At 34.7% G+C, this 13479-nt stretch overlaps 1 protein-coding gene and 2 long non-coding RNA genes across 14 annotated transcripts in view; 1 reads left to right on the forward strand and 2 right to left on the reverse strand.

The window, feature by feature from the left end:
- The window catches only part of SPAG16 (sperm associated antigen 16), a 911935-nt gene that overhangs the window by 717451 nt on the left and 181005 nt on the right, over window positions 1-13479 (reverse strand). The window lies entirely within an intron of this gene.
- The window catches only part of LOC144305928 (uncharacterized), an 81078-nt gene that overhangs the window by 53096 nt on the left and 14503 nt on the right, over window positions 1-13479 (reverse strand). The gene's annotated exons all lie outside the window — the stretch shown is intronic.
- Window positions 2437-8262, forward strand: LOC144305925 (uncharacterized). Its single transcript, XR_013372954.1, has 2 exons — window positions 2437-2656; window positions 3055-8262. It is a non-coding gene; the product is annotated as an uncharacterized LOC144305925 (long non-coding RNA).

Here is a 13479-nt window from a genome sequence, read left to right on the forward strand (position 1 = left end):
CTTCTGATAATGATTTTTTAAAAAAAATCCCTGAGGCTATTACTTAAATAGAAAAAGTAAATGATATTCAGTTTGAATTCTGAAGGAAGATCCACAATAAAATGCATTATTTTAAACTGTGTTCCATAGTGAGATATAATCTATTTCTCTTAGCCTCAAGTTTCTTTCCTTCTCTCCTCCAGCTCCATAAACAAAGGAATGTAACTGCATTATACATCTTTTTCAATAGCAACTTAGATTTCCAACGGGTATTTAAACCACACTTTCATTAAATAGCTTTATTTTTCCAGTTCTACAACGGCAGAAAAAAACAGATATACTTTTTCCCAAGTAATTATAATCCCTACTAACCATGACAAGTATCTTTTTTTTAATCTCTAAGTGAAATTTTTAGTGATTCCTTGATCCTTGTGCTAAGATAATATTTTTAAAAGAAATTTTAAGCAACAAGGAAGAGGCTTTCCTGAACAGCCTGTTTAAAATATCCTTCCAATCTGTTATTGTGACTTTATCTGCTATATTTTTCTCCATAGCACTTACCACTAATTTCAGATGTCATACAGTTCTTACTTATTTTTTACCCACAAGAATGCCGTTCCCTGTTCCCTGGCAGACTCAGTAAAAATATTTGTTAAATTATTATTACCACTTTTGTATATGTCATCTGAAACATTTATAGAATTCTTCATATGTGTGGAAACGAATATGACCAGTATGAACAAATGCATGATGGAAAATACATGCTTCTGATGTCTGGTTTTATCAAATCAAGATAAAAATGTATCAAAAAGCAAGCAGAGCAATAACATAACATGCTATGCTAGATGAAAACAGGAGGTATCTTTTCTCTTTTTTTAAAATATTTTATTTATTTGAAAAAGAAAAAGCACATGAGAGCACAAGCAGGGGGAATGGCAGAGGGAGAGGGAGAAGCTGGCTCCACCTTGAGCAAGGATCCTGATGCGAGGCTGGATCCCTGGACTCCGAGATCATGACCTGAGCTGAATGCAGACATTTAACTGCCTGAGCCACCCAGGTGCCCCAAAGCAGGAGGCATCTTAATTTTACTCTCCTATATAAGAAACAGGAAACAGATGAAGAAATAGCAATGACTTAGCAGAGAGGAGAACAAACCTAAGTACCTACTGGGAGGGATAACAAGGAGGAGAAAGGTTTAGTAAAAGATTCAAGGAAAGGCAGGGGCCTATATACAGTGGAATTGACTCCATCTGTGTAAGGAGCAGCTAAATCTGAGAGTCCTTGGTCCCCAGCCTCTCCTCAAAACACAAAACAGTTCCAAGATACATTGTTTATGGAAATTTAATAGTATAGCTCTAAGGTCAGAGACCCCGTTACAGAATAGGGAAAAGGTGAAGTGTCAGATGATAAACATTATAACCATCATTTATCCTCTTCATTTCTATTTTTTGGTTACATCAAACCAGCCGAATAAAATTATTTTAATATAGCTGCACTTTCTTTTGGGTTCATGAAGCCACCCCTACTCTTTACTCTTAATTTATGAGCACACACACAAAAATGAGAATATAAAAAAATCGGCGAAATATGTGGAAGCCACTTGTTGCTGTATATCCCAAACTCTATTTCAAATTAGAGCCCTCCAGTTTGTGCTTCCTTTTTTTTTTTCTTTAAAAAAAAGAAAAAAGTAAAAAACTTCCCATGTCCTTATTTAATCAGCAAAATTACTCCAAGTGCTATCACATTCATTCATGTCCTTGTTGGGCCATCAAATGGTCTTTAAAAGTGGTGAAATATGGTTTCACTTTCATCTTAGGACATCCTCAGTCTCTTGATTCCTGGGTAGACCTGGGAACCACAGTTTTTAAACAGGAGACTCATGCCTTTTTTAGCATACCAGGAAACCTTTGTATGCTGGAAACACAACAAACCAGCAGAAAGTTTAGGTCAAAGAAAGGATGACTAGGAGAAATTACCATTTGGGATTTTAAACACTTCCAATTACTTTGGTACCAAAAAGTACTAAAAATAAGACAATTTAAGTGATTAAGCTCCTCAGGTTATAATTCTTACACCTTCTTGATAATTTTTTATCTAAACTATAAAAATGACTCTCCCAAATCAGTTATCACTATCTTGGTAAATATGACCATTACCCCAGAGTTCTGCTGTGCTAGAGATGTTTGGGCAAGTCCTGGAACATAACTTCCAAAAATTTATGCTAAATCTCTACGAGTAAAAAAATAAAGAAATCAACAGATAATATTTATACTTCAGTTTGTTTATTGTTTATAAGTAAACCCTACCACAACTGACTCTTGAACTCATGACCCCAAGATTGGGTCACATGCTCTACCAACTGAGACAACCAGGTGCCCCTCAACAGGTAATAGTTAATGCTCCCAGGACTGAACCTTGGAAAGCAAGCATGAAATTTCCAAATACTACTTTTGCACATGACCGTGTGAACATTAACTTGGGGAAATTAACATTTCTATTTGGTTTTTAATTGGGTCAGCAATTAAAAACCCACTTCAGGCATCATCAGCATGGAGTTCTCAAGTTCATGTGGCTCCTCACAGTGAACCAGGTCTTAAGGAAAATGCAGAGGTGCCACAGCAGGAACACGGACAGCGGTCCACCTGAGAGAGATCGCAGCCAAGCACTCAGCTCCCCGGTGAGTGTGATGAAGGCGAGTCGGCCTCCCCACCTGCGCCCTTCCTCAGCCTCCCCACCTGTGCCCTTCCTCCGCCTCCCCACCTGCGCCCTTCTCTGGCCTCCCCACCTGCACCCTTCCCCGGCCTCCCTCCCCGGCCACCCCTGCCCTGTCCGAGCTGAAGGCCAAGGTCTGCTGGCTCCAGAAGGCCTGCCCCTCATCCGGATTCTCCTGGCCCAAGTGTGCTTGCAGCACAAGCTCGGCATTGCCCTGTGCGTCGGGAAGGCCAGCACCCTTGCCTTTGCCAACCGCTCGCTGCAAGAACAGGACTCTCTGAGAGAGGAGAGGTCGGTGCTGGTCACCTTGTGGATCTTGGCCTTTCTGGCAGGAAACGCCCTCTACGTGCTCTCTGCATTCAGTTCTCAACAGCCCTACAGCAGCCTCATGCTCCTGAAGCCCAACCTGGAGACACTGGACGACTTCTTCGACCTGCTGTGGATTGTGGGCGTCGCTGACTTTGTGCTCGAATAGGTCACCCTCGCCCTGGAGTGCCTCACCGTGGCCCTGCCCACCACCATCCTGGCCTCGAGTCCAAGGGAAGACCGTCTAATGACACGGGGAGAAGGCAGGCATCTGCAAGCCAAGGAGAGAGGCCTCGAAAGAAACCAACCTTGAGGACACCTCCATCTCAGGCTCCCGGCCTCCAGAACTGGGAGGAAATACATGTCTGTCGTTGAGCCCTCCAGTCTGTGGCACTTTGTGATGGCAGCCCTAGAAGACTAATACATCCACACACCGGTTTCCCCACACTTCTGTCCTTTTAAACTCCTTTTATTTTGAGGAGTTAGTTTTGGGTAAATAATATTGTAATATTGCAACAAAGGAGACATAATATTCCCCTTTTTAAATCAAAGCATCAACTATTTAAAATGCATAATTATATGCTAGTTTAAGGAACATTTTTCAAGTTTTCAAAATTGTGAAGAACCATAAGTTTATTTTTATTTTTTTTAAGAACCATAAGGCTAAAAAACTTTTCTAATCTTTAAAAAAAGATTGTCTAATCTGAAAATATTCCTTTAAATATTAAAGTCCTCTAAGGCTTCTGTTTGAAAAATCATGGATAGGACAATTAACTCAAGGCTAAGGAACCCCTATGAATTAAAGATAAAAAAACCTGACAACAAATATAAGAAAATGTGAAATGGTTATTGATTTATAAAAAGCTAATCTAGGCAGACCATTTCAGGGTAGTGTTTACATTTATAAAAATAAATGACACCATAGATATATGTTCATATATAAATTAATAAATATATATACATACACATATTCCCAAGTTCAAGAAATACAATGTCATTTGGATCACTTCAGACCTTGTGCAATAAAAGGCTCCAGTCAGAAAAAAAGAATGATTTTTTTAATGTTTGTTTTTTTTTTTAAGTAAAAACTTGAAAAAGGAACAGCCTTATGTTGCTTGTGGGCTTGTGATTTTAACTCCATTAACGACCTCATTTCATTCAGCTCTCAACATTACAATATCATTGTGCTAATAGAAGAGCTCTATTTATTTCACTTCATTTATCTGAATTGTGCTAAGGTAATTGTGACATGCAAAATATGTCAGTGCATTAAAACAATGGTGTAAAAAGATGATATTTTTTAAAAACTCATGATGCCAAATAGTACTTTAACTTCTGTCCTTTGGCAAATTGTTTAAAATTACAATCTCTTTAATTCTTGAATAAAGCAACAATCTAAAAATAATTTCCATTAATGGTATACATTATTATTAATTGTTTAATCAAGATTTTAACAAAATCACTATACTAATAGTATGGTTTATTAACAAAGACCACTGTAGCACACACTTCTTGTTAGGTTACAACTCAGTGGAGCACTAAATTACTTACTTCTTGTAGTGAGAAGTTATTCATTCATGCTTTTTTTTTTTTTTTTTTTCAGTTAAAAAAAATCACAGTTGCCTGCTGTGTTTGCCAGTCCTCAAAATAGGCTTGAGGGGTACAAAGAAACAAATATTACTATGGTGAAAATTTGTTTGGGCTTGTTTCAGAAACATCTAGTAATAGCCGTACAAGTGGAAAAAATATTTAAGTAGTGTGTTTTAAGCCAGTTAAGTCTTACTTTGAACTTAGTGCTGTTCAGTCACTGTGCTTAATAAGCATTTAAACATTGTCATCACATGCTATAATTTCAAATAAAATGCATATGGGAGATTTGGAATGTGGCCATGAGGGGCAGTATCCCATTATCACAAGAAAAACTACTTACAGATTTTAACTTCATTGCTATTACTAAAACCAACAATTCTAAAGAGATGGTTTTACCACCACTGAAGAGTGTGTTGAACTATGCATCTGTGAAATTTACAGTATTTAAAGAGCACTTCTGCTTCCTCAAATTTGCACTTCTGCAAATTCAATCAGGTAACACTTATTGTTCAAACTCTGTCTAAAAGTACCAGATGACAGGGACGCCTGGGTGGCTCAGCAGTTGAGCCCTTGCCTTTAGCTCACGGTGTGATCCCAGAGTCCCAGGATTGAGTCCTGTATTGGGCTCCCTGCATGGATCCTACTTCTCCCTCTGCCTATGTCTCTGTGCCTGCCACCCACCCACCACCCCCATGTCTCTCATGAATAAATCTTTAAAAATAAAATAAAAGTACCAGACATCAGGTCTTAATCTAAGGAAGTATATCACCTCTTTGAGATGACAACCAGCCTATATGCATATTTTAAAATCTGAATGAAATAAAATGCATTTTATAAATGATTCACATATATACAGTATATTTCTGCTGATCAAAGAGGGTAGATCTAACCAAAGAAGGCTGCAAAGAGAAGGTGGTTTGCCCTAAATATTAATGATGATTATACATGTATGTCTGTATGTATACAGACATACAGACACGTATCAGTGATGATACATACATCGCTGATAGATGATAGATTTTAAAAGATGTTTGTTAAGACAATATATTTCTGACCTTGTGTAGGCTAAGTAGTAGGTTTTGTGAATGAATTAAGTTTTCAAATGCAAAATATCTTATATTAAATAAATCAATGGTAAAGCTATTTGTCAACGGGGAAAAGACAAGATAAGGAAAAAAAACTTAAGTTGATTGTAGAATTGTTTGATGTAGAAGTCGTCTTTATTTTAAAAAGTGCTTATTAATATGCTTCCTCTATAACCATGTTCAATGCCTTTCCCTAAGTTTATTAGAAAAAAAGGTTATTATAAAAAAAATCGAGTCTTCTTCTAAAACATGGAAGTTACTCATAAAAAGCCATAACATATTCATTCTTATAGGACAGAAAGATTTTCATTAAAACATACCCTAATTTCTTAAGAATACATATAATAAATTTGATGTAAGATGCCAATGTGAACATAGGTCTCTAACATTACACCTTCCCTAATATTGACTGAAATAACCAAAGGAATTTGAAATAGGGAATACTCTGAATCACCCTGTTAACTAAAAATTTATTATTAACATATTTCAAGGAATTTTATGTGATGTGTAGGGTGTTTGGGACCACATTGAAAGATAACAGTAAGAGTCATGGCAAATATCCTTGTCTGACAAAATGGGTTTAAATTTGTAAGACAATTTTTCACTCACTGTTAGAATTAAATACTGCTTTATGGTTTTATTTTGTGATCATGAGCCTAATCTAAGAGTTAAAAACCTTTATCTCATAAAAGTGAGATAGCATCTTTTTAAAAAAATTTATTACCAGTACCTAATTCAGTACTGAATTAACACAGGAGTGAATGAAAAAACTGAAAGAATGAGTGAATAAACCCCACTGACAATTCCTGAATTAAAGAAGTAATAGTTGGATTTAAGAGTGAGCTGAGGAAAATCTGCTGCCATGTATGTGAACTACACAATGAAGAAGCTTTCCTATGATACTCAAATATAACTAAGCCAAATACCAGGCCAGAGGACAATTGGATATTACTATGTTAATATTCTCTTCTTTGATGTAATAGACTTTAACACCAAGATGCAGAACAAGCACAACCACAATGAGTATCTTGACCATAAACGAGCCAAACCAAAATAGAGATGCATAAAAAATGTCTTGAATAAAGATGGCTTTGCCAGCTAGAGGTAGCAGAAGAAGAAAAAACCCTGACACTCATTCATACACACCTGCACTCACAAATGTTAAAAACTGCCATTTTAAATCAATGATACAATGATAGAGAACATAATTAGTGTTTTGAATATTATTTGATAATATAGAAAAATAAATTAGATCCTACTTCATACCACACAAAATACATTTCAAGTGACATTTTGGTATGGAATGAACCTGCAAAGAAATTTTTTTAAAAGTTTGGGTGAATGTCTTATCTCAGAATGGGTCATGATCTTAGCAAAAATGCAAAGGAATGCATATTTGTAATTGACAGGGTTCATCTCAGATACTCCATTTTTCATCACTAGAAGTTGTATTTCTGTGTTTTTTATACCTATCAGATTTCTACTTAACATGCTTAAATTTTAATTTTCTTGAACATAGGGAATTAAATTATAATAAACATTTTAATGTCATTGTCTACTAATTCTATCATCTGTATCATTACTAGATCGCCCTCAGACAATTGATGTTTCTGTACTCATTTTGGGTTATGTTTTCCTGCTTCTTTGCATAAATGCTAATTTTTTTTGGATGCCAGACATTGTGATTTTATCTTGTTAGGTTTTGCATAGTTTTAAATTTTGACAAATATTTTTTGATCATTGTTTTGGGATATGGCTACATTCCTTTGGAATAGTTTTATCTTTTGGGAATCTCCTTTCAGCCTGTATCAGAGAGGCAGTGCTTAGTATAAAAATAATTTGGCGAACTCGTGACACAGAAGCTGATCGCCACATGCACTGAAAGATAAGGTTTTCTTTCTGGCTGGTGACAATGGGACTATTCCCAGTTCTTTATGAACTCTAGGGATTTTTTTTTGCTCTGAGCACTATGAGTGGTTCTCTTCCCAACCTTAGTAGTTCCTCTAAACATATGCACTGATAAATACTTAGATGGATTCTCCAGAGTCCTCAGATTGTAAAATTATCCAGAATTTTCTTCAAGCAGGAATCAGAAAATTATTGTAGGGCTCACCTCATTTATTTTTTATCTTTCAATGATAACCATCTTACTTGGCTCATTTTGAGTATCTTGAAAACCACTGATTTATATGCTTTGTCTATTTATTCATTCTGTTAGTCAGGAGGGCATTTCATTTCCTGCTATTCCAGGTTGGCCACAAGTGGAAGTCTAATAGCTGACATTTTAGTTTGTTTATTGAGTATAATAACCTGCAGTAATCTGCACAAATCTAGAAGGTAGATGTACTAGTTTGTTAGGGATACTATAACAAACACCACAGACTGAGTGGCTTAAACAATAGAAATTTAGTTTCTCACAATTCTGGAGGCTAAAAGTCTGAGATCAAGGTGTTAACAGGTTGGTTTCTTCTTAGGTCTCTCTCATTGGCTTGAGATGGCTGTCTTCTGTTTATATCACCACATGGTCTTCCACTATGTGTGTCTGTATCCTAATCTCCTTCTCTTACAAGGACACCAGTTATAATGGATTAAAGTCCACCTATATAACCTTGTTTTAACTTCATTGCCTCTTTAAGGGTTTTGTCTCTAAATATAGTCATATTCTGAGGTAATGGGGGTTAGGTCCTCAGCATATGAGTTTTGAGGGAACAGAATTCAGTCCATGACAGTAGAGCTTAAGTTTTAACTAATATAAACCCATGTAATCAGTGCCCTAAATGGGAAATAGACATTACCAAAATCTCTGAGAGTTCCACAGTACACCTTCCCATTCTTTCTGCCTTGCCCCTTCACAGAGGCAACCAACCACTCTTTTGATGTCTAATCCCATAGATTATTTATACCTGTTGTAGAACATCACAGAAATAGAATCACACAGTATATGTTATTTTGTGTCTTGCTTCTTTCAATGGGAATGTTTTTGAGATTCTTCTATGTTTTCATGTGAATCTGTAGTTCATTTTCTTAACACTATTTTATGAATATATCATCATTTTTTCTATTTTTTTTTTGGTGTAAACTTAAGTTGCTTCCAATGGTTTGTTATTACAAAGAGTGTTATAATGAACATTTTTGTACAAGTCTTTTGTGGATGTATGTTTTTAATTATTTGGGATAAGTCTATAGGAGAAAAGTTGCTGAATAATAAAGTATGTTTGTGTTTTAACTTTTTGAGAAACTACCAACTTCTCCATAGAGACAATACTAAAACGGATATTTTAAACTAAAGCACACATCAAAAATAATCACATTTATTATTAAAAAAATAGAAGAAGTAGGAGAAATCATTTGTAACATAGAGGATAGTCCAAAGATTAGTACCACTATAGAAAAAAAGTGACTCTTCTAAATAAGAAAACATATATTTGAGATATGAACAATGCACTATGGGTATGATCAGATAACACAGAAAAATAAATAAAATAGCCAAGACCATTGTGGGTGTGCATAAAAATTTAGAAAATAAATTTTATTATGGTATAACTTATAAGAGCAAGAAATGAAAATAAATATCCAGTTATGGAGGGTGATTATATGGTAGAATGTGCCTAGGATATATCATGCAGCCATTAAAAACAAATGACAGATAAAATGTCATTCAAAATTAAGCAAAAACTCTGCAAATATAAATGGTATGATTCTAAATACACCTATCAAATATATATAATTCATGTTTATAAGTAAATATGATTAAAGGACACATAAATTATTAATAGCTATTATCTTTGATTAGTAGGATTATAAGTATTACTTTTTTCTTGGGATTTTCTTATATTTTCATAGTTTTTTTATTTTCATAGTTTCTAATAAAAATATATATTACATTTATATTCAGAGGAAAATCAATAATGTTTCTTCCTTAAAAATGTATACAAAATAATCCCAACATTAATCTAAATTTCAAAGGTGGAAAATTTTGTATATAAACGTTTTAACATATATTACAATCAACCTGTAGTGCCATTTGGTTCATTACATGCAAATTCTGTAAGAAGATGCCAAATGTTGCAGGGGCTTCATAATAGAATAGAATGAGAATTGTGTTAGAGCAAGTTTCTTGCAACCCAAGGAAAGTACTCCCAAATTGTTTGTCAGTGAAGATAAATGTTTCTGCCTTTCAGCCTGAAAAGTGTCAGCCTAACCCTAACCACTCAATATAACTGAATGTGTGGTGCAGAATAATAAGGCTTGGTGTGAGGAGTGGAGTACTTTAAGCCTTCTGCTTAATCTGGCCTTGAAAATACTCACATACATATATACACAAAGAGAACATGTGTATACATTACCTACACCTATATATATTTTGTGTATACTGGAAACATTAGTGACTACATTTGATTTGCATGCATATATTTAATATTATGTACACATTCATTAAAGCTATACACACATATACAGATATTTATTCTATAATACAGAGAAACAAAATTCTAAAAATAACTAGTTGCATTCATAGTAGTATACATGAAAATAAATGAGACAAATAATATTTATATTCTTGTCCAGTAGTCTTAGTTCTACAATCCATCAGAAATTCTGAGCACATGTTTTTTACATAAGATATTTAATATTGCTAAAACACAGATGTAGTCTTTAAATAACTAATCTATTAAATAACTATGAATGGTTAGAGTATAGTAGAGTAAGAGTTGTATTATCTGGCTTCAAATACTTAAAAAATAAAATTATGGATTATTTTAAAATAACATTTAAGTTTTGGAAATTCAGTTGAGCCAACATAAAGTGAAACTCTTAGTCAATACGTGGAATTCATCTTCATAATGTCAATTGCCTTGGGTTTCCAAACTACTCCCATAATCAAAATTTTTTTTTTGTAATGAGACTATATAATAGAGAATTAAAGAAATAATCCTTATACTTTAGGCTAAAATAATACAACTATAAATATTTTCTAAAATTATTTGACCAAAGGTAGCATTAAGGAATGCAAATTTATATTTTCATCATGATAAAATAGAAATCAAATTCAGATCAGAAAATTATGATAATTTATAAGATTTTGTTTTGTTCTCCCAAGTGAAGAAATCTTCCTAAATTTACTTCCAACTTAACATATAGTGCTCAGAACCTTAAGAACCAAAATTTGGAACACTAATTTTATTTTATTTTATTTTATTTAAGGTTTTATTTATTTATTCATAAAAGACAGAGAGAGAGAGAGAGAGAGACAGAGGCAGAGACATAGGCAGAGGGAGAAGCAGGCTCCCCCTGGGGAGCCTGATGTGGGACTTCATCCCAGGACTCTGGGATCTTCCCCTGAGCTGAAGGCAAATGCTTAACCACTGAGCCACCCAGGTATCCCTCAAACACTAATTTTACAAATGGGTACTCTTTAGAGGAAAATAACTTCCCTACACTGGTATTTTCCTAAAAATAAGAATAAAACAAAACAAAACCCTGATGGTATTGTTCAGTATTTAGCTAGTGCTTACATAAAGTAAATAAACAAACAAAACACACCACTATATATAGATACCAGATACAATATAGCTAGCACCCAACGAGGGTACTGATGGGTATCCAAGGATGGTTCATTGATGGTAAGATTCCAAATGGGTTCACTGTTCAATAGGTCCAATGATGATGAAGTGTGCATTCTAAGTTCCAATTCATACTCATACTGTTGGCATGAAAAATTGAAATTAATCCATAAAAATGAGAAAGAAAAGAATGATCTTTCATGGATAAAAGATTTCAGACACTTCTGGGAAAATGAAGGCAGACTGAACTCTTTGTTGGATGAAACAAAAATGAAGTCACAGCTCAGAATGCATGGAAACAAACTGCTCCAGAAAAAAATGCATATATCCTTAGCAGAACTCTACAAAGACACTGTATTTGGAATTTGCACTATCACGAAAAATCTGGAAGATTGGGGCTGAGGGCAGGAAAAGGGAACGGTGGAAGTCTCACATGAAACAACTGCACCAGTCTGCTCTCCCACATGCCCCCTCCCTATCCATTCTTCTCTCTCCCCAACTCATCAATTTTAGAATGCAGGCCCCCTGGAATAACACTGCCAAGGAGAATCATACCCATACTCTCTCTCCTCTACACACACTTAATTTCTCTAAATAAACTGACTAATGGTGTGAGCAGAACCAGGACTGCCAAATTAAGATTATGTGCTGGGGTTTAAGCTTTCTCCTTTCTGGCATTGGGAGGTACTCCAGGATGATCCCAAAGTGAAGCCTAATGACTCTGCCAATGTCTGAAAGGTGCTGAAAGATTCCTTGAAAGTCATAGTATGAAAACTTCATATTAGAAATGGAGAGAACACTCAAATCATACAGCATACAAATCAACCCAGCCACACATTACTGAATATAAATAGACAATGGAAGGTTAACAGCTATGTGAAAAACAACAGTATAAAAAACTACAGCTTGAAAAAGAAAAACCCTAAAAGAAAAAATGATAATTCAGGAAGTATAAAATACAATAAACTTTGTTAGAATCATAAGATTCAAATAATACTTTATCCATTAAACAAGAAGACAATCTTAAGAAAAAAATAGAAAAAGCAGAATATAAAATCACATGAAAAAAATAAAATAAAATCACATGATTTATAGCAAAAAAAACTCAAAATAAGAATTAAAACCATAAAAAAGGATAAATAAAAATTATGAAAGAAAAGACAGAGTGTTATTCAGGATGACTAGCTAACAGGAATTGTAGAGGACAGTGAAAATAGAGGGAAGAAAGTTATTCAATGATAGAAAAATGTCCTAGTTGAAAGAGTTGCAGGTGTTTTATATTGTTGCCAAATCAAGCCATATTGGTAAATTAGATTTCTGCGGGAAAGCCTAACCAGCAGCACTTCAAACAGAAATAGTTCAAAGGAGTAACTTCCAAGAAGCAAGATTAGGGTTGGAAGAGTGAGTTTTGAATCTTTTTTTCTTTTTCTATTAGAAACCCTTTTGTTTTATTTGATTTATTAAGTATTAAGTTTGAGGGAAAAACAGGAATTTTATAAAATGAATATATTAATCCAGTGATACTCTGGTGCTTGTTCATATAACCAAAGAGCTACAGTGAACTTCTCTTCTCAATTCTGCCTTCAGTGACATCAGATGGGTAACTTAAAGTCAGCCACGATGGGAGGATTTTTACCATAGAAATTGGTAAATGCTACCAATCAGGCTTATTTTTTAATTTTTAAATTTTTAAAATTTTTAAAAACATTTTTTGGTGAGGGGAACCAGCAGACCACTACTCATTCGAAGTGCTCTAAAAGCAAAGAACAATATCCTTGGTAGCTGCACCTCCATGTTAAAGACATTTTAAGCACCCCAAGGTTTAGAATAACAGACTTATTTCATTCCTACTGCTCTGAAGTAGAGAATAGTTTTATTAAAGTGTCAATAAAAATGTTAAGTCTTCTCTAAGTGGCCTGCGTCCCCACGACCCTTCCAATATTAAGACAATATATAAGCTTTCAAATTTCACCACTCTCTTTTCTTCAGTGATGTCTCTGTGTATGTAATATTAAAAGTGAATAAATTTGTATACCTTTTGTATGTTCACCTGCCTGCTCTCAGCTTACTTTATAGACCCAGCTAATGAATCTAGGGGAGTAGAGGGAAAGTCTTTCCTCTCCTACAACATACAGCACCAAAATGATGGGATAAATCAAGAGGAAACATAATATGGTGTCAAGAAAATGGGATTCAATAGAGACAAGCCAAACAACTTCCTAGCATGGTGCTAAAAGGAGGCTCTG

Source organism: Canis aureus, chromosome 36 (assembly GCF_053574225.1).
Source record: "Canis aureus isolate CA01 chromosome 36, VMU_Caureus_v.1.0, whole genome shotgun sequence".
NCBI lineage: Eukaryota > Metazoa > Chordata > Mammalia > Carnivora > Canidae > Canis > Canis aureus.